Below are 20,896 nucleotides of genomic sequence, written 5' to 3' on the forward strand. Positions count from 1 at the left end.
ACGTATAGGTATACTTTTAGGAAAATTGTCTGAAAAATTGTTTTTTGTTCTCTGGAACTTTGTTTATACAATATTCAATTGGAAATCTATGTCGTTATTTAAATTCCATTTCCAAATGTCTGATGTCAGGGTGTTACCAAAAACTCTACACTTTTCCACGAAGCTGAATCAGAAGAACATGGTTTGGGGAGGAGGGAAAGAGACATTAGTTTGCCGACAAAGGAGGAAAAATGGTAGACTTTCTTGTTTCAAAATTCAAATTTCCTGAACATAGACAGAAATACAGAGCTTTTAAAGGAAGGGTTCTCAGCTTCAGGCAATTACTGTGGTTAACTATTCTAATGTCCTATCATAGCCAAAGACAAAGCCTGTGAACAACTGGAGGCAGGGCTGGCTTGCCACCTGGGAGTTTTAGCAAAAGACTTAACCTGCCTCAGGGATGCAGGCCAGGCTACAGGTCTCCAAAAAATGGGGGAAGTTTTAAAGAGACAGAAAATCTTTTTGCCTTTTTTTTAAGCCATTCCCTCTGTTCCAAAGGAAGGGCGCAACCATGATGGGCTTCATAAATATTTTCCTGGAAGCTCAAAGTGTTAGCTAATCCACTGAGCTATACTATTCCTTGGATTTCCTTTTGAAGGAAGAGATTAAACAACACTAATGCTTTAATTAGAAACAGATACAAAAGCAGAATTCAGTGAGAATATGTGTGGTATGCATATGCATGGAATTAAATAAAAGTTTTAGCAAAAAATGCAAATAAAGGTGTTTTTAGGCACACAAGTGGAACTAGGGAATATATCCAAACACCAGCAGTTCTAGAAAGTGCTTTTCTAGCTCCCACTGGAACTGGACTTTATAAAACTCATATAATCATGATGCTGAGGGAACAACCAGCTGGATCCTAGTACTTGTTTGCTCTTGTTTTTCATCTAGTCAGCCCAAATGAATGATTTTGTTCTAACAAGGGTTTCTCTCACAAGGGTCCTACAAACCTACAATATATAAATACCAAAGCCTTTAAATAGCTCCACCAGCTTACATACACAGAAAAGAGGATATTATTAGAGTATTTATGTAGATTAAAATGTCAACATTTTGAACTGCAATTAAGGTTGTGCCAGCATTTCTTTTGTAAAGCTTTATTTTCAGGGATTCATAACTCAACATAATAATCATTCCCTATATAAAACTTGGCTCAGAAATTCACAGGATGTAAGGGGTTTATTTTAATCTTAAAATAAAGTCATTTTTTAAAGAAAATGCCACAGAGTAGCTCTCTCACTTCGACATGTTTTTGCCAAGCAAAAAATAATTCCTTGATATTATTTTTCATCCACGTAGCTACTACAATGTATTAGATTTTCCTTAGTACATACAATTAACTAGATGTCTTGTCATTGGCCTTTTAAATTATAAGAAATTAAATTATACCTTTAAATTGTAATTTTTCTATGAATTGCAGATAAAGAAGTACAGTATAGAATTTATTAATTCAAAAAATCCATGCATCATTACACATGGTTCCAAGAACCAAGGATATGCAATCTAGAGGACAGCTGTTTTCCAAGGAATTTCAGGTTCAACAGGAAGTAGATTTATTCTTTATGGACACAATTAGAATATGTTTTAAGGCCAGGAGTAAACAGTTAAAACAGCAGATAGAAAATATTCTCGGCCAGGCACAGTGGCTCACGCGTGTAATCCTAGGACTTAGGGAGGACGAGGCAGGAGGATTGTTTGAGCTCAGGAGTTCGAGACCAGCCTGAGCAAGAGCGAGATCCTGTCTCTAATAAAAATAGAAAGAAATTAGCTGGACAACTAAAAATACATAGAAAAAATTAGCCAGGCATGGTGGTACGTGCCTGTAGTCCCAGCTACTCGGGAGGCTGAGGCAGGAGGATTACTTGAGCCCAGGAATTTGAGGTTGCTGTGAGCTAGGCTGATGCCATGCCATTCTAGCCCGGGCAACAGAGTGAGACTTTGTCTCAAAAAAAAAAAAAAAAAAAAAAAAAGGAAAGAAAAGAAAAGAAAAGATTCTTATAAGTAAATTTTTCCAGAGAAGACTTCCTTAGAAAGTAGAGTTCTGTTACCGTAATGTTTTTTTGTTTTTTGTTTTTTTTGTTTGTTTGTTTGGAATGGTCTAAAAGATCAAACTTTGAGATTCTAAAAATTTAAACCATACTTCCTGTTTTATGGGCTGTAAAGAAAACTACAATATTCCTAATTAAAAGTTGTTATTGCTCCCAAAATATAAATATGAGCAGGCTATTTCTTCACCATTTTTTTTCAATGAATTTCCAATTGTGTATGATGGGTTGGAGGGTGGAGAATGGAGCTTTCAAGCTGTTTATGGGGTATAAAATATCTGAACTAAAACTATGGGATACATTTTTTAGGATTAATGTCTAAAATTGGGATTACCAGTGAAGGAGTCATGGGATAATTTATATATATATACACATTATATATATATATATATACATTATATATATATATATATTATAGTGTACAAGAGTGCTTATTTCCTCACAGGTTTCCAATGCTATTATTAAATTTTAAACCATTTCAAGGGATTCTTACCATGTCTTTAAAATAGAGGCAAAATTCATATAACATAATTTAATCACTTTAAAGTAAACAATTCAGCGACATTTAGTACAGTCACAATATTTTACAATCACCACTTCTAGTTCTGAAACATTTTTATCATTCCAAAAGGAAGCTCCATATCCATTAAGTAGCTGTTTCCCAATTCCCCCCAGTCCCTGGCAAATACCAATCTGTGTTATCTGTGTTTTGTCTTTATGGATTAGATATTTCCTATAATTACCATATGTGCCTTCTTGTGTCTGGCATCTTTCACTTAGTGTTATGTTTTCCAGGTTCATTTGCATTATATTACATATCAATACTTCATTTATTTTTATGACTGAATAATATTCTATTATATATATACACACTTTATATGTCTTTTAAAAGGTACATTCTTTGATAATAATTTAATTGATATCCTTTTTTTCTTACTTTATTCTATAATCATTTCAGATGAATATAAACAATCATTTTTGTTGTCTTAAAAATAAATATGACTCTGACTTAATGATAGTTATCATACTAAAGTGGAAACTTAAAAAATCAGACTCTTTTTTACCAACCTCATTATCTAGTTTCAAGTTTGTTTCTGTTGTTATTCTAATCACCTATCAACTTCATTTTTATATCAATATATGTGTGCCTACAATGTCTAACCTTCAATGAATCAATAATTTATCTGGTATCCAAATAGATTTCATCACCTAGTTTTATGGTCCTCATAGGAAGTTGCAAAAAGGACCAGACATCTCCAAGACTGCCAACACACTGACTTAGAAAGGTTAACTAGAAACTAGAATTGTTTATTCATCTTTTTCTAATCTTTCTGTATGTTTTTTAGAGACAGGATTTTGCTCTGTTACCCAGCTGGAGTGCAAAGCCATGATCACAGCTCACTGCAGCCCTGAAGTCCTGGGTTTAAGCAACCTTCCTTTATCAACCTCCCAAGTAGCTGGGACTACATGTACACACTATTACACCTGGCTAATCAAAAAAAAAAAAAAAAAAAAAAATTAGAGATGAGGTCTTGCTATGTTGCTCTGGCTAGTCTTGAACTCCTGGTCTCAAAGAATCCCCCTGCCTCAGCCTTGAAAGTAGCTGGGATTAAAGGTGCCGACACCGCACCTGGCCATCTTTCTCTACTTTCAATAGGAATCCAGTCCTCATTGTCAGACTCTCACACCTACTACTGCCAGCATTTCTAATCGAATTCATTCCCCATATACCACTTCTACCCAAAACTTGTTATTGTTTCTCTGAGTTTCCAGATCTCGGATGAGTAAACTCCATTATGTCCTCACCCTTTAACTGAAATCTGGCTCTCCTTCTAACACTATCTCTTCCATAAATATTAAAATAAAATTAATTTTAGTTAATGTATTCGTTTCTATCCCATCCCATGGATCTCATTCCTGGGAAGTGAGGTAACTATTCTATCTTACTCAAAGTTACTATTTGCAATATATTTTTCTGCTCTTTTCATTTGTAACCAGAGACATTCTTCAATCCATACCATTAGGCTATCTCTTCCTTGCTTGAATCTACTTCATTAGCAGTAATCCCATCCCCTCATTACATTGAAGATTTAGGTCCTGTTTCACTCTGTTCCTTCACTGCTGTCACCATTCTGAATTATTTCAATATGCGAGTGGACATGATAGTCATAGAGGTGTGCCACTGAGAGACCCCTTTAGGAAATAGCATGCCATTTATCTTTGATGAGTGTAGTTAGCTGACAACCTCCATCTATACCAGCTAGGGGATCTATATTTGAGTTGAGGCCATGTTCTTCCAGAGAAGCCCCCAGAGAATTACTAAGCACAGTGAGGTTACTAGGTCCTTGCCCTTTCTGACCAATGCAGGACTCCTCTAAAATACAGTCTGTGCCCCAGAGCTATTAATATTAGGTTGGCCAAAATATTTTCAGATCTGCATGGAGGCATGAGGTTCTCCCTGCCATATGCTCCCTTACCTCTCTCCTTTCACACAGGTGCTGGATATGCGTCATGGGCATACTTTCCCTGCCCAATCCTGTTTGCTCCTCTTTTATTTTTCACAGCAATTTACCTCCCTAATAACTCTTTTGGATTCCTAACTCCTTCTCAGTTTCTGCTTAGCAGAGAACCTGACTTGACACAGTGAATGTCCAATCCAAGCTCCCAGGCTCTCATTTCCGTACCTTATTACTTAGTGATCTTTACCTGCACCTTATCTTAGCAACCCATTCTCAAGTGCATGACCTGAACTTTGGTATCATCCATGATTACCATCTACAAAATAGCAATTCCAATCAGCCAACCATTTAACCATGACCTCTTATCATTCCTACTCATTTATTCTGACATCCTTATTCAAATCATTCTTTTTTTCATTGAAAGCTCATTATATTCTTTAAAAAAATAGATAGATCTAGAACCACTTTAATTAGCAACAGGTCCTAGTATGTCCTATCCTTGGCAATAATCAAAACCCTGAAGTTCATTTAAACATAAAATCTTCCCTTATCCAGTCAAAATTTGATTTGGGCGAACAGATAGTAGTAGGAGAAGGGTTTGGGCTACTAATCCTCTTTTCTTAATTAGTGTTTAACTTTCTTCCATAATTTGCTAAGGGTGTGTGTGTATGTGTGCATTTATTTTAAACATTCAAATTAATGCCCGAGAGAAGAGAGTATTATGGGAAAGATGAGTTTTGCATAAATGTAGTTGTTATCTGGCACTACCGCCCTGTGGTGAATAGGTGTAAAACTGCTGACTGTTTCTCATGATTGTGAGATCTCTGGAGGCTCCCTATGGGACTTTTCTGACACCCAGTCACTTGCTTCTTGTTATCTCTATCTCCCTAATCATCTTTTTATCTAGAGGATCTACTCCACAAGAGTCTGTGGGAATCCCAATAGAAGTGATGTTCATTTCAAATAGATCTATTTAACTAAAAGAAATGAATTCATTCTTTGTCCCAAATAACTTTCTACCATATTCCTCTGCCCTGCTGCTTCTAGCTGGTAGACTTTTGTCTGAAGATTCTCCAGGCTATACCAGACATCAGCCCATCATGTTTACCATGTGTAAGGAATACTTATCAAGCTTTCAGAGAAGTTTCCTTAAGATACCCTTTCAACAGGTTTCTAGTTGGAAGATGATAGGAAGATGATACTCCCACTCCTCTTTTTTTTGTGGAGGAAGGAGGCATGGATTCCCAAATAAGCAGCAACTCTTTCCAAAGAAATCTCTTTGTAGATCCTTATTCATTTCTTCTTTCTCCATCCTTGTATATCCTGCTGAGAAATGAAGAGGGTTTTTGGTTTTTTAAGTCATGAAACTTATTTTTGATGTTTTTTGGATATTTATAAATATATTTTAGATTTTTTTGATGCTTCTCTTGACAACCTGAATATGGTATCTCTCACAACTCACTTTGGTATCTCATAATTTTTATATTTCAACATCTTTGTCAACACTTCCAAATTAGCATCAATGTTAAATATGATATATTTCAAACATACAGAGGCGTTCAGACAATAATGTAACATTTAGCTACCCAATAGCCTGAAATAACAAATTATAACATTTTGACATAGCTATGGTTTTCAATTTTTACATGGGACATTTTTTTTCTAGCCAGAGACTCTAAGTTGAATGAGGGGCATCTTTTCTAACATCTAGTCTTATGTTGGTGCAAGGCATTTGGCATTTTTTCCTGTCCCGGCCCGCGGGACCTTCTGTTACGCGTGGGGGCGAGGGGGACCGTGCCTGAAAGAGATGGGCGAGAGAAAGAAACGAGACCAAGCAAAGGGTTGTCAAGGTCTACTTTACTTGGATTTTTAGTAGGTTTTATATACAGAAAACAAGGAAGTAGAAACAGAAAAATAGAGTGGGGGGATGATGAGGCTTGGGTGTGGGCTAATCAGCCCCAATCAGCATCTCAATGGCACCGAAAGCTGTAATGCATTCTTCTCGGAACTATAGCTGGAGGGCTGGGTGCTATTTTCATCTTAGGCTATTTTCCGTGCCTAGGACAAGTCAGGACAAGTCGTTGGAATGTGGAGGGTCTTAGTCTCCAACATTTTCCTATATCTTTGTAAGCTTTATACCCAAGCCTGCACCTAAAAATGACTTTGTGGGTTCTATAAAGCTGCTGCTTATCACCTTCATAACAACAAGCTCAGTGTTATGGCCCTATCTTTTCATTTCCTCTTTGTTTCTGGTACTTAGGGATTTTCCTTTTTAACAAGTTCAGCAGTATATTTTGCTATTGTTATACTTTATTCAGGATTTCTAGAAAAGTTTATAGCACAGGAGGAGTTTTATGTTAATTTAGGCCATCTTATGTCAGAATAAGAAATCTCCATTCACTCCTGAACTCACTCTACTACTTTAAAAATAATACCCATACTACTAAGTGAAGTATCCCAAGAATGGAAAAACAAGCACCAGACATATTCTCCAGCAAACTGGTATTAGCTGAGTAGCACCTAAGTGGACACATAGGTACTACAGTAATAGGGTATTGGGCAGGTGGGAGGGGGGAGGGGGGCGGGTATATACATACATAATAAGTGAGATGTGCACCATCCGGGGGATGGTCATGATGGAGACTCAGACTTTTGGGGGGAGGGGGGAAATGAGCATTTATTGAAACCTTAAAATCTGTACCCCCATAATATGCCGAAATAAAAAAAAAGATACAATAAAAAAAATAATAATACTTACAGTGTACTTTTTTTCAAGGATGTCAGCCTTGTTCATATTGAGAAATACAGTGAAAATTTATGCCTATCACCCTTTTATTCAACTATTCAGAGGCATCAAATGCATTTGACCACATTCTCTTATTTGAAAAACCCTTTGGCATTGACTACAACAGACTTACCTGACTTTTCCTACTCTGTAATTTCTTCTTTTTCCATCTTTTTTTTTTATGCTTGACCTTCATGTTGTAATGCACCAAGGTCAGTACCCTGTCTTTCTCTGTTCTCCAAATTTATTACATCCTTATATGATGTGAACTGAATAATTACTCCCAAATGCTCACTTCTCCTATGCCTATAAGAGGATTATTTATTGCTGACCATTGATATGAGACATGTAGTGCTACCCTGTGGGCAGAGTATACTTTGTTATTCGGTATGACTTGCACTAACTAAGGACATATGAATAGAAGTGATGGACACCAATTAGGAATAGACACTTAAAGAATGATCATGTGTTTCCACGAAGTCTCTTCCCTATTTTCTCTCTGTTATGATACTGTGCTTCCCCATTGTTATCTGTTCCTTCAGCCTGATTCTGAAAAAGACATGTGGAGCAGAGCTGGACAAAGCCCAGCAGAACCACAATTGTCTCTTTTTCTACAAAGTATGTATGAAGGAAATAAACTTTTTTGTTGTGGTAAGCCACTGAAATGTTGAGGTCATTTGGGACTGATGCATGATATAATACAAGTTGACTACTACAAGAACCAGCTTACCACTTAAAATTTATTTCTCCATCCCTGAACTGTTGACTGAACTGTAGTCTTATACAAGTAACTTCTTATTGATGTTTTACTTAGTAAAAGTGAGATTGATGTTAGATATAGAATGAAGAGATAGATAAAAACAATTGAAAGTTCCATTGCATAACTGATCATCATGTTTTTTACTATTGCAAAGGAGCTACCATCTGAGACTCCCAGGCATGCTATGGGAGTCAGCACGTACTTACGAAACTGAAGTTTTGACATTTAGGGATATAACCAACATCCTTTGAATGATGGGAAACATGACAATCTGTACATTTTATTTTGGAGTGTTTAACACATTTACTAATTTCAATAAAACAATTTGGTAAACCAAAATTAGTCATTTAAAAGATGTGCTGGTGTCTTCAGCTATGATAGATCCATGCTTATAGGGGCAGAGGGATATTTTAAAATGATTTTTACACACATGAATTCACTGTGGTAGATGCTGGCTAAACTATTTAGAGGTTAACACTAATATTTGAATAAAATACATCATCATAATTTATATGCATATCAGGTCAAAATAATACATGTAATTTTTGAATATAATTGTTATTACTGGTAGGAATTGGTTTTGACCTCAAAAGCCAGCACTAAAATCAGGTTTAGCTGTATTTGCATGAACCACTTACGTAAATTTCACCCTAATTCCTTAACATTCAACTGATTTCTATTTACTCATAAAATAATGAATTATCATTCTCAAGTAATATATATATATATATATATACTGAGTGAAACAAAAACATGAAATCTCATTAAACAGAAATGTGATCAATTTAGTTGCTGCCTTGGAATAGCAGAAGGAATAATGGAAGAGTGAACTATTGAGAAAGAAAATTGCTCTTAAAGTATATAGGTAAAGTCACTACTAATATACATTTAAAACATTGAACATTATAAATTCAATCTTTAATTATTAAACTTATTATAACATGCCTGTTATTTAGTATAATTTTATAAGCCATAATAAATCAATCATTTATTAATAATTTTATTAAAATTTTTTTTCTCTTTCATGTATGGGTAAGTGTGCACATAATTGCTTTATTCCAAAAATGATTTCAAGTATTTTTAAGACATGTATTAACATAAGGACATTAACACAAATAGATGAGAAAATATGGAAGTGAGGAAGCTAAAGGTAGAACAATAAAAAGTTTAAAAGTTCTGAACATTTTATTAAAGATCAACTTAATATCAGTCAAAACAAATAGTGAAATATGATTAGTAATAACTATTATAAAGTCAAATGCTCTAGTTATTTTCAAACAGAGAGATATCAAAAATGACTAAAATTTTAAGCATGTTTTTAATACTAAAACATGAGAGAAATTTCTTTGATAGGCCATTGTGATAATCATTAATGTTGCTGTCTAGTCTCTGTGATCTGTGTCTCTTCTAGGTACATGGGACCTTGAATTTGCTGGATTGCATAATATTGGATGGGACAATGTAACTAGTTATTATCAAGTGGTTTTTAGTGTAGGTAACATGAATTACTTCTGGGCTATAGTATTTAATTGTCAGTATGAAACATTACAGAGATCATTTTTTTCCCTTTTGCTCAAATATCAGAAACATTAGAGATGGCAGATATCCCATGTAAATCTTGAACAGATTATACTCTCTTCAACCTGTGATAAGCATGAAGCCTAAGGGAGAAATGTGCCTTTGTTATTTTAAGCTACTGAGATTTCAGAGGATGTTTCTTATTTTAGCATAACCTAGTCAATGCTAGCTAATAAAACCCTCATAAGAATACTTTGGAGTGGATGAAGAGAGATAGGAACACTCCTACACTCTTGTTGGGACTGCAAACTAGTACAACCTCTATGGAAAGTAGTATTGAGATACCTCAAAGAACTAAAAGTAGAACTACCCTTTGATCCAGCAATCCTACTACTGGGTATTTACTCAAAGGAAAAAAAAGACATTCTATTAAAAAGACATCTGCACTCGAATGTTCATAGCATCACAATTCACAATTGCAAAGATGTGGAAACAACCCAAGTGCCCATCAAGACATGAGTGGATTAATAAAAAGTGGTGCATGTATACCATGGAGTATCCTCAGCCATAAAAAAAAATGGTGAACTATATCTATTGTATTATCCTGGGTGGAGCTGGAGCCCATTCATCTAAATGAAGTATCAAAAGTATGGAAAAACAAACACCACATATACCCACCATCAAATTGGTACTAATTGATCAACAATAATGTGCACATATGGAAGTAACATTCATAGGGTGTTGGGCAAGTGGGAGAGGGGAGGAGGGAATGGGTAAATTCACACTTAAGGGATGCAGTGTGCTCTGTCTGGGGGATAGGCATACTTGTAGCTCTGACTTGGGTGGTGCAAAGGCAATTTATGTAAGCAAAGCATTTGTACACCAGTAATACTCTGAAATTAAAAAAAGAATACTCTACGTAATGTGAGTACTTATCTTCAAAAACAACTCTAAATAATTCAATATTTTTAAAAAGGAATATTTCTTATGCTATCCCTTAAGGCAGGCTAGTGGTATAAATAAAACGAAAAACTATACAATTATAGTTCCCTGGTGGACCAAAACTGTGGCCCCTGAAGTCACATGCATATCATCTAATTATCTCATTATTTAATCTAAGAGTTACTTTTAGAGCAGTGCAATACAGTAGATACATAATTAAATACACAAATATGAGTAACATGTGCTATGGCTTGAATGTGTCCCCCAAATTTCATGTGTTGGAAACTTAATCCTCATTGTAATAGTATTAAGAGGTGGGGCATTTAAGAGGTGATTAGGTCAAGAGGAATCTGTCTCAAGAATACATTAATTCCATTATTGCATCCAGGGAGTGGAGTAGTTATCACGGGAGTGGGATCCTAATAAAAGGAAAAGTTCCAGCTCCCATCCTCTCTCTTGCTTGCTTTTTTGCCTTTCTGCCACATTATGATCCAGCACAAAAGCCCTTGCCAGTTGTTGGTGCTATGCTATTGGACTTCCCAAGACTACAGAACCTGAGACAAATAAATTTCTTTTCTTTATAAATTACTCAGTCTGTGATATAAGAACACCAGCAGAAATCAGGCTAAGGCAATATGGAAAATTAATTTTAATAATATATCTTATTTAATCCAATACAAAAATGTATTTGAAATATTATTTTATCATGTAATTAATATAAAATATTATGTATTAATTTTAATGTTTACATTTTTTACTAAGTCTTTGAAATCCAGTGGATATTTGACACATATAACACATATCAATTCACACTAGCCACATTTCAAGTGGTCAATTGCCACATGTGGCTAGTGGCTAAGATATTGGACAGGACAGTTTCACAGGCTTTAGAACCTAATGAAATAGATGATATGCACACCCTTCAGGGAATCTTTATGAATCTTACTTTTTCATTTGTGATTTTAATTGAATATGGCTAATAAATATTTAACATTATATTATTTTGCAAGAACAAGGCATGAATATATTTTTGTAGCTTTATTAAGCTATCTATAAATAAATCTATATACCGTATCACATTATACAAAAATTGAGTATCCTAAACTAAAAACTTGCCTGTATATGTGGCAGTTCCACTTAGGAATAAAAGTTGGCCCAGCAATAACTGTAGCCAATCAGGATCAACATTTTCCTTTACACAAAACACTGTCATTTTTTTTTTTTTTTACATAGAGACAAATGGATATTTATTGTACCTAAATTGTATGGTGTAAAGCATAGTTATAATAATTTTAGTTTAAAAAATAGTTAATGCAATCAATTACTATGACTATGAAATTTGAAAATATTCATCAATCATCTCTCTAGTTTTAAATATTGTAACATCTAGTGAATCTCCCAAGATAACCTGAATACAAATTATCCTTCTAAATAAAATGATTTGACCTACTGTAGAAATTTGCATGTCAAATTGAAAAACAAGAATGTACATAAAAATGATTTTTGTTTTGGTAGAGCTGTGTATAAGTCATTCTTTCTACCATAATTATATAGTAGGCAAAGCAATAAAACCATGGCATTATTCTATTGAAAAATATCAATTCTGCTACTGTGTTTCCCCAAAAATAAGACAGGGTCTTATATTTATTTTTCCTCAAGAAGACACCTTAGGGCTTATTTTCAGGGGATGTGTTATTTTCCCCTCAAAGCCTCAGCTTGCAGCACGCACAAGATGGCCAGGACCTCACAGGGAAGCCTACCTCATTGGTGGGGCTGCCCACAACTTTCCAGTCACCTCTGTAATAGTAGCTGTCACGATGGGGCAGATGAAAAGGGCTGCTCGTCTTCTTTACCATTCTGCGACGAAATGCATGGGTTGTGCAGATATGCTGTGTAGCCCACGCCCATCACTAGGTCTTATTTTCGGAGTAGGGCTTATATTGTGCAAATGCTTAGAAATCCTGCTAGGGCTTATTTTATGGGTAGGTCTTATTTTCGGAGAAACACAGTAGTCACTTCAATGAATAGGAAATATAACTAGCACATTTAGAAGTGGTTTTCTGTCACTAATGTAAATATGAAATAGGAAAGCAGACTACACCACTGCTTTATTCCGCTATGAATTAGTACTAGATTTGACAGTAGACTACTTCTCAATCATTTCAACTTTTGCAGAAATTGATATAAGCATTAATATAGGGGAACTGATATTGAATTGCTACAATATAACCATTATAGATAGTCAAAGGCCATGTAAAGAACAGTAAAACATGAATATATTCAGTGTCTAACAGATTTCTCCATGGTGTGGTAAAGAATAAAATAAAGGTATTGAAATAACTTTGCCTAAGCCATTCTGATCCTCATGTACAATAGTATCCAAAGAATCCAAAGTAGACAGTATCTTATAAAAATTGATTGGACTAAATTGAGCCTTCTCCCACACATAAATAATGAAATTTAAGATATTAGAAAATATTGGAATATTCATTTCAATTGACCTTAAAAAGAAAGATACCAAAGGAGGACATCTCTACCAAATATTTGTCTTAAATTTTAAATGAATTTATGTTCTGGTTATTTGTTGCTTTATAACATACTATTTCAAAATATCCCAGAGTAAAAGAGCAATTTTATTATGCTGATGATTCTGTAGGTCAGAAATTCTGGAAGTGTTCCCTAATAGATTCTTTCTTAGGGATTCTCAGATGTCATCTGGGGCTCCTGTCCTCTGAAGGCTCAACTGGGTTAGGCATCCAACATAGTTCATTCACACAGTTGGTAGTCAATGTTTTATTGGCTGAGAGTTTAGATAGAGCAGTCAATTGGAACACTTAAAGTGGTCTGTCTAGCATGGTGATCTTACAATAGTCACACTATTTACAGAGTGGCTCACTTCTTAATGGCCTAGTGCTGGAAGTCACATAGCATCAGTTTCTTTGCACTCTATTGATCAAGGCAGTTACAAGTCTGCACAGATGCAAAAAAAGGGGAAACCAACCCCCCCTTCTCAATGGGAGGAGTATTTGTGCACTGCCATGGCTTAATATATAAAAATATTGAAGCAATCAGTCAGGAGATCTAGAATGGACAAATGTCAAGATCACTGAACTCCTTTGACTAGTACATGGGACAACACATATCTACTGGCAATACTCAGAAGATAAAACCCTAGTTAAATAAGGTCTGTTTAATTGTAGTTCTAAGATTTTGTTTCACTTTAGAATTGTAATTCATAATTTTGCTCTATTCGATTTTGTGCAGTTTAGCAGGAAACTTTACAGAAAGAGACTTTAAAGTCTTCTTCACAAATGTCAATATTCTTTTCTCATTATTTGAAAGCTATAAAATAAATGTTAAAATAACTCAGAATACCATGGAATATTTTTAAAGTAATTGAAGTTTAAGAAGAAGAAAGTCCTACTCTATTCTTCAAATAGGTGGTCAGTATTATAGTTCACTGTGTATCAATATGGTTTATATTATATATTTACATATATAAATACATGTATTTATAGGCACACATATCATATATATTCATATACCTTAGAATATGAAATAGAGAGGAAAACCAGATTGTGCTATATGTATTTTTCTTGCCTCCTTTCACATAATATGTGAATCTTTCCAGATCAGTACTTATAGATGTACTTCATTCCTTTAAATGGTTACAGAGTAGTACTCCATTGTGTGAATTTATCATAATTTATTTAACCCCTCTCATTTGAACAATGAACTTAATTCCATATTTTCATTAAAAAATGGTAAAGTAAAAACTGCATCTAATTGTATGTTTTTGAGTTATTATTTTTGAAATATAGATATATTTTTGTCTACTATACTCTCACACTTTTTTCATAGAAATTTATTTTTATTTAAATAGATTTAGGGGGTACAAATCATTGGTTGTTACAGGGCTGATTTGCTATGCAAGGATTTTAATATATCCCTCACCTGAAGAGTATACATTGTACTTAATAGGAAAATTTTTATCCCACACCTCCCATCACCCTCTCCCTTCTGGGTCTCTAATGTCCATTAAGTCACTCTGTATGACCATGCATACCCATTACTTAGCTCCCACTTTTAAGTGAGACCATGCAGTAATCCTTGATGACTTTATTTAGAATAATGGCCTCCAATTCCATTCACGTTGCTGCAAATGACAATATTTTATTCTTTTGGATGCTGAGTAGTACTTCATGGTGTGTGTGTGTACACATTTTCTATATCCAGTCATAAGTTGATGGGCACTTAGGTTGGTTCCATATGTTTGCAATTGTGAATTGTGCTGCAGTAAACATATGGGTACAGGTGTCTCTTTTGTAAAATGACTATTTTTCCTTTGGGTAGATGCCCAGTAGTGGGATTGCTGGATCAAATGGTAGATCTACTTTTAGTTCTTTGAGAAATCTTCATGCTGTTTTCCATAGAGGTTGTACTAATTTACATTTCCACCAACAGTGTATAAACGTTCCCTTTTCATTGCATCTGCACCAGCATCTGTTGTTTCTTGGCTTTTTAATAATGGCCATTCTGACAGGGGTAAGGTGATAGCTCGTTATGGTTTTAATTTGTATTTCCCTGATGATTAGTGATGTTGAACATTTTTTTCATATGTTTGTTGGCCATTTGTTTCTCTTATTTTGAAAAGTGTCTGTTTATGTCTTTAGTTTACTTTTTTTTTTTTTTTTTTTTTTTTTGAGACAGAGTCTCGCTTTCTTGCCTAGGCTAGAGTGAGTGCCGTGGCGTCAGCCTAGCTCACAGCAACCTCAAACTCCTGGGCTCAAGCGATCCTCCTGCCTCAGCCTCCCAAGTAGCTGGGACTACAGGCACGAGCCACCATGCTCGGCTGATTTTTATATATATATATTAGTTGGCCAATTAATTTCTTTCTATTTTTATGGTAGAGACGGGGTCTCGCTCAGGCTGGTTTTGAACTCCTGACCTTGAGCAATCCGCCCGCCTCGGCCTCCCAGAGTGCTAGGATTACAGGCGTGAGCCACCGCGCCCGGCCTTAGTTTACTTTTTAATGGAGTTGTTTTTATTTCTTGCTGATTGTTTGAGTTCCTTATAGATACTGGATATTTCTGGGTATCAAGCCTTTGTCAGATGTATAGCTTGTGAATATTTTCTCCCATTTCATAAGTTGTCTATTTACTCTGCTGATTATATCTTTTGCTGTGCAGAATCATTTTAGTTTAATTAAATCCCATTTATTTATTTAAGTTTTTGCTGTGTTTGCTTTTGGGGTCTTAGTCATAAATTATTTAGGTAGGCCAATGTCCAGGATAGTTTTCCCTAGGTTTTCTTCTAATATTTTTAGAAGATTATTAATTAATTAGATTATTAATTTGTGAACTTTCAGGTCTTACATTTAAATCTTTAATCCATTTTGAGATAATTTTGTATATGGTGACAGATAGGGATCCATTTTCATTCTGCATGAAGCTATCCAATTTTCCTAGTACCATTTATTGAGTAGCGTGTCCTTTCCCCAGTGTAGGCTTTGTTGAATATCAGTTGGTTGTAGGCATTTGGCTTTAGTTCTGGGTTCTTTATTCTGTTCTGTTTGTCTATGTATCTACTTTTATACCAACGCCATGCTGCTCTGGTTACTATTGCCTTGCAGTGTAATTTGAAGTTGGGTAATGCAATATCTCCAGATTTGTTCTTTTCACTTAGGATTGCTGTGGCTATTCGTGTTCTTTTTTCGTTCTGTGTGAATTTTAGGGCTGTTTTTTCTAATTCTGTGAAAAATGACATTGAAATTTGGATCAGAATTGCATTGAATCTGTAGATTACTATGGACAGTATGGACGTTTTAACAATATTGATCCTTCCAATCCATGAGCATGAAATACTTTTCCAGTTGTTTCTGTCATCTAAGATTTATTTCATCAGTGTTTTCTAGTTGTCTTTGTACAGGTCTTTTACCTCATTGGTTAAGTATATTAAGAGGTATTTTCTCTCTTTGCAGTTATTGTAAATAGGATTGAGTTCTAGATTTGATTCTGTTTGGTTGTTATTAGTGTATAGAAAAGCTACTCTTTTATGTACATTGATTATGTTACCTGAGACTTGATTGAATTAATTTATCAATTCTAGGAGTTTTTGGTGGAATCTTTAGGGTTTTCTAGATATAAGATCATAACATCATTGGCAAATGGTGATAGCTTGACTTCCTGTTTTCTGATTTGGATGCTCTTTATTTCTTTCTTTTGCCTGATTGCTCTGGCTAGGACTTCCAGTACTATGTAGAATGGAAGTGGTGAAAGTAGGCACGTTTATCTTGTTCCACTTCTTGGGGGGGATGCTTTTAGCTTTTCTCCATTCAGTAAGATGTTGGCCATGGGTTTTTCATATATTGTGTTCATTATTTTGAGATGTGTTCTTTATATGCCTACTTTGGTAGGGGTTATTGTTACAAAGGTGTGCTGTTTTTCAGCAAATGTTTTTCCTGCATCTATTGAGAGGGTCATATGGCATTTGTTTTTCATTTTAATTGTGTGGTGAAGCACATTTATTGATTTGCAAATATTGAACTGTCCTTGTAGCCCTGTGATAAAACCCATATGTTTGTGGAGAATTATTTTTTAATGGGCTTTTGGATTCAGTTAGCTGTGTTTTGTTGATGATTTTTGCATCCATGCTCATGAGGGATATTGGCCTGTAGTTTTCTTTTTTTCTTACATCCTTTCATGACTTTGCTATCAAGGAGGTATTGGTTTTGCAGAATGTATTAGAGGGGATTCCCATCTTCTCCATGTTATTGAACAGTTTAAGTAAGATAGGTACTGGTTCTTCATAGGTTTGGTAAAATTTGGCTGTGAATCCATCTGGTTCTGAGCTCCTTTTTGGGAGACTTCTTATTACTTATCTCACTACTCATTACTGGTCTAATCAGGATTTCCATTTATTTTTTATTCAAGCTTGGGAGATCATGTGTTTCCAAAAATTTGTCCATTTCCTCTAGATTTTCTAGTTTGTGTGCATAAAGGTGTTAGCAGTAGTCTCAGGTGATACTTTGTATTTCTGTAGTAACAGTTGTAATGTCTTCTTTTTCATTTCTGATTGAGCTTATTTGAATCCTCTCTCTTCTTTTCTTGGTTAATCTAGCTAGTGGTCTGTCAATTTTGTTTATTGTTATTCATATTGTTATTTTGGTTTAAATTTCACTTAGTTCTACTCTAATCTTTTTTAATTCTAGTCTTCTAGCTTTTAGTTTGGTTTGTTCTTGTTTTTCAAGTTCCCCCAGGTGTGACATTAGATTATTAATTTGTGAACTTTCTGCCTTTTTGATGTAGACATTTAGCTCTATGAATTTCCCTCTTAGCACTGCTTTTACCGTATCCTAGAAATTTTGGTAGCTTTGGTCACCATTGTTATTTAATTCAAAAATTTTCTTTCATTTCCATCTTAATTTTTTCATTGATGCAAAGATCATTCAGCAACAGGTTGTTTGATTTTCATGCATTTGTGTATTTTTGACAGTTCCTCTTGGATTTGATTTATAGTTTTTTTCCACCGTGGTTTGAGAAGATGCATGGTATAATTTCAATTTTTTTAAATTTGCTGAAACTTGTTTTATGGCCTTGTTTAAGGCCATATAGTCATTTTTGAAAAATGTTACATGCATTGATGAGAAAAATTATGTAGTTTTTGAGTAGAATGTTCTGTAAATGTTTGTTAGGTCCATTTGTTCTAGAGTCCTGTTTAAGTCCAGTGTTACTTTGTTGATTTTCTGCCTGGATGATCGGTCTATTTCTGTCAGTGGAGTGTTGAAGTCCCTAGCTATTATTATGTTACTTTCTATTTCATTTTTTAGGTCTAGCGGTATTTTTTTTTTATGAATCTGGGAGCTTCAGTGTCAGGTGCATATATATTTAGGATTGTCTGATCTTCTTGTTGAGTTGGTCCCTTTATCATCATATAATGATCATCTTTGTTTTTTTACTGTTATTGGTTTAAAGTCTGTTTTATCTGATATAAGAGCAGCTAGTCTGCTAGCTTTTGTTTTCAATTTGTGTGGAGATTTTTTTCCACTCTTTTGCCTTGAATCTATGTGACTCTTTACTATTTAAATGGGTTTCTTGAAGTCAGCAGATATATAATTTGTGTCTGTTGTCTATTCCATCAATCTGTAATCTTTTACATGTGTCATTTAGATCATTTATATTCCTTGTTAATATTGATACATTAGATATAGTTACAGTTATTATGTCGATTGTTACCTAGTTGCTTTGTATTTTGCCTTCTGCTATTGTTTTATAAGAGCTGTGTGTTGTTACTTTTGAGTGTTTTTATACTGGTGAGTATCAACTATTCTTTTTGTTGTTTAGAGCACTTTGGAGCATCTTTTGTAGGGCAGGTCTTGTGGTGACAAATTCCCTTAGGGTTTGCTTGTCTGAGAAAAACTTTATTTCTCCTTCATTTATGAAACTTAGTTTTACAGGATGCAAAATTCTTGGCAGACAGTGATTCTGTTTAAGAAGACTAAAGATGAGACCCCAATTTTTTCTGGACTGTAAGGTTTATGTTGTTAAGTCTGCTGTTAGCCTGATGGGTTTTCCTTTGTGTATCACAGCCTGTAGGATTTTCTCCTTCACTTTGATTTTGGCCAGACTGATGACTATCGGGACTTGGTGATGTCCTATTTGCACTGAATCTTCCAGGATTTCAATGACCTTTTTGTATCTGGATGTCTAAATCTCTAACAAGACCAGGAAAGTTTTCCTCCATTATTCTCTCAAATTGGTTTTCCATGCATTTTGCTTTGTCTTCTATTCCCTCAGTGATACTTCAAATTCTTAAGTTTGGGCATTTTTCATAATCCCATATTTCTTAGAAATGTTGTTTATTCCTCTTGATTCTTTTATATTCATTTTTGACTGGGTTAATTTGAAAGCCTCATCTTCAAGCTCTGAATTTATTTCTTCTGTTTGATGTAGTATATTGGTAAGACTTTCAACATGCTGAAATTACCTAAATGACTCTTTCATTTCCAGTAATTCTGCTATTTTTAAAAATATCTATCTCTATAGTGAATTTTTTAATTCATATTCTGAATTATTTTTTGGTTTCTTTGTGCTGGTTTTTAACTTTCTCATTGATCCCGTTGAGCTTACTTGTGATCTATAGTTTGAATTCCATATCTGACATTTCAAAATTTTTCTTTTGTTTGGATTCCATTGCTGGATAGGAAGTGTGATCCTCTTGAAATAACCTGTTTTTTTCATATTGCCGGACTTCCTGTGCTGTTCCTTCTCATCTGGAACCTCAAAACTGATAGTTTTGGAGTTCACCTGTTCTCTTCTCTGGGGAACCCTGATGCTTTTGATGCACACAGGTAGGTACCCACTGTGGCATTGCTGGCAGTTTGAGTTCTTGGACCTCAGACCCTTTGCAGTTTGTTCAGGTGCCAGAGTGGTATGGCACCTGAACTATGTCAGGCAATATCTAGTTTCCATGCCCCTGGATAGTGTGCTTGAGTCCTATGGGGACCAGAGCAAGACTGGACTGACAATCTGCCTTCAAGCCTCCTTGAGTTCAGGCACTGGCTGTGATAGTGAGCAGTGTGGTGATCTCCTGCTACAGAAGAATGTTCATTCAGGAGAAGGGTAGCTGCAGGCCCCTCTTGACAGGAATAGCAGAGGCAGTCATCTGTAATATGCACAGCCACTTACACCACCCTCTCTCGGCAGTCTGTGGTCTCTGTTCTTGGGGGGGGGGGGGCACAAAAGTGCCCAGATTTGCAGCTCCTATCTTTTTTCCCCAGCATATTAGGAGGGTACAAATGTTTAGGTTACATATATTGCCTTTGGCCCACCCAAGTCATAGCTTCAGCTTCTATCTTGACCCAGATATAGCAGAGGTGATACAGGCGGCTCCAACCACTGTGTGCAGAGCTACCAGACAGGCTGTGGTCTGTGGCTGAAATGCTTCAGTAGGGGATATGCAGCTGTGCCAAGGATTTGCCTCCAAGGTAGATAGGCTTCTCTCAGAATAGATAGGTTGCTCAGGGATAGGACTGCTAGCCCCACCCTTTCAGGAGAGGTGGTAGCTTTAGTCTTTGGGGAATACAAAAGAACTTGCTGTGACTCCTTAGAGGAAAGGAGTATGCCCCAAGCTCTCTGGAATCCTGGGTGTGATTGGTGCTGACAAAGATGGGGCAGCCACTCCCAAGTGCCCTGGCTTAATCTTCCCCTGTAGAACCTTGTCTGGTCCCAAGTGGAAACAACCATGGCTGCGTTGGCAGCTGTGGTAAGAGAGAGGAGGAGGAGGAGAAGGCCCTATATGGGGGGAGTTGATGCCCTTGTCTCCTTTGTCCTAAAGTGCCCTCTGC

The sequence above is a fragment of the Microcebus murinus genome, chromosome X (assembly GCF_040939455.1).
Source record: "Microcebus murinus isolate Inina chromosome X, M.murinus_Inina_mat1.0, whole genome shotgun sequence".
NCBI classification, from domain to species: Eukaryota; Metazoa; Chordata; class Mammalia; order Primates; family Cheirogaleidae; genus Microcebus; species Microcebus murinus.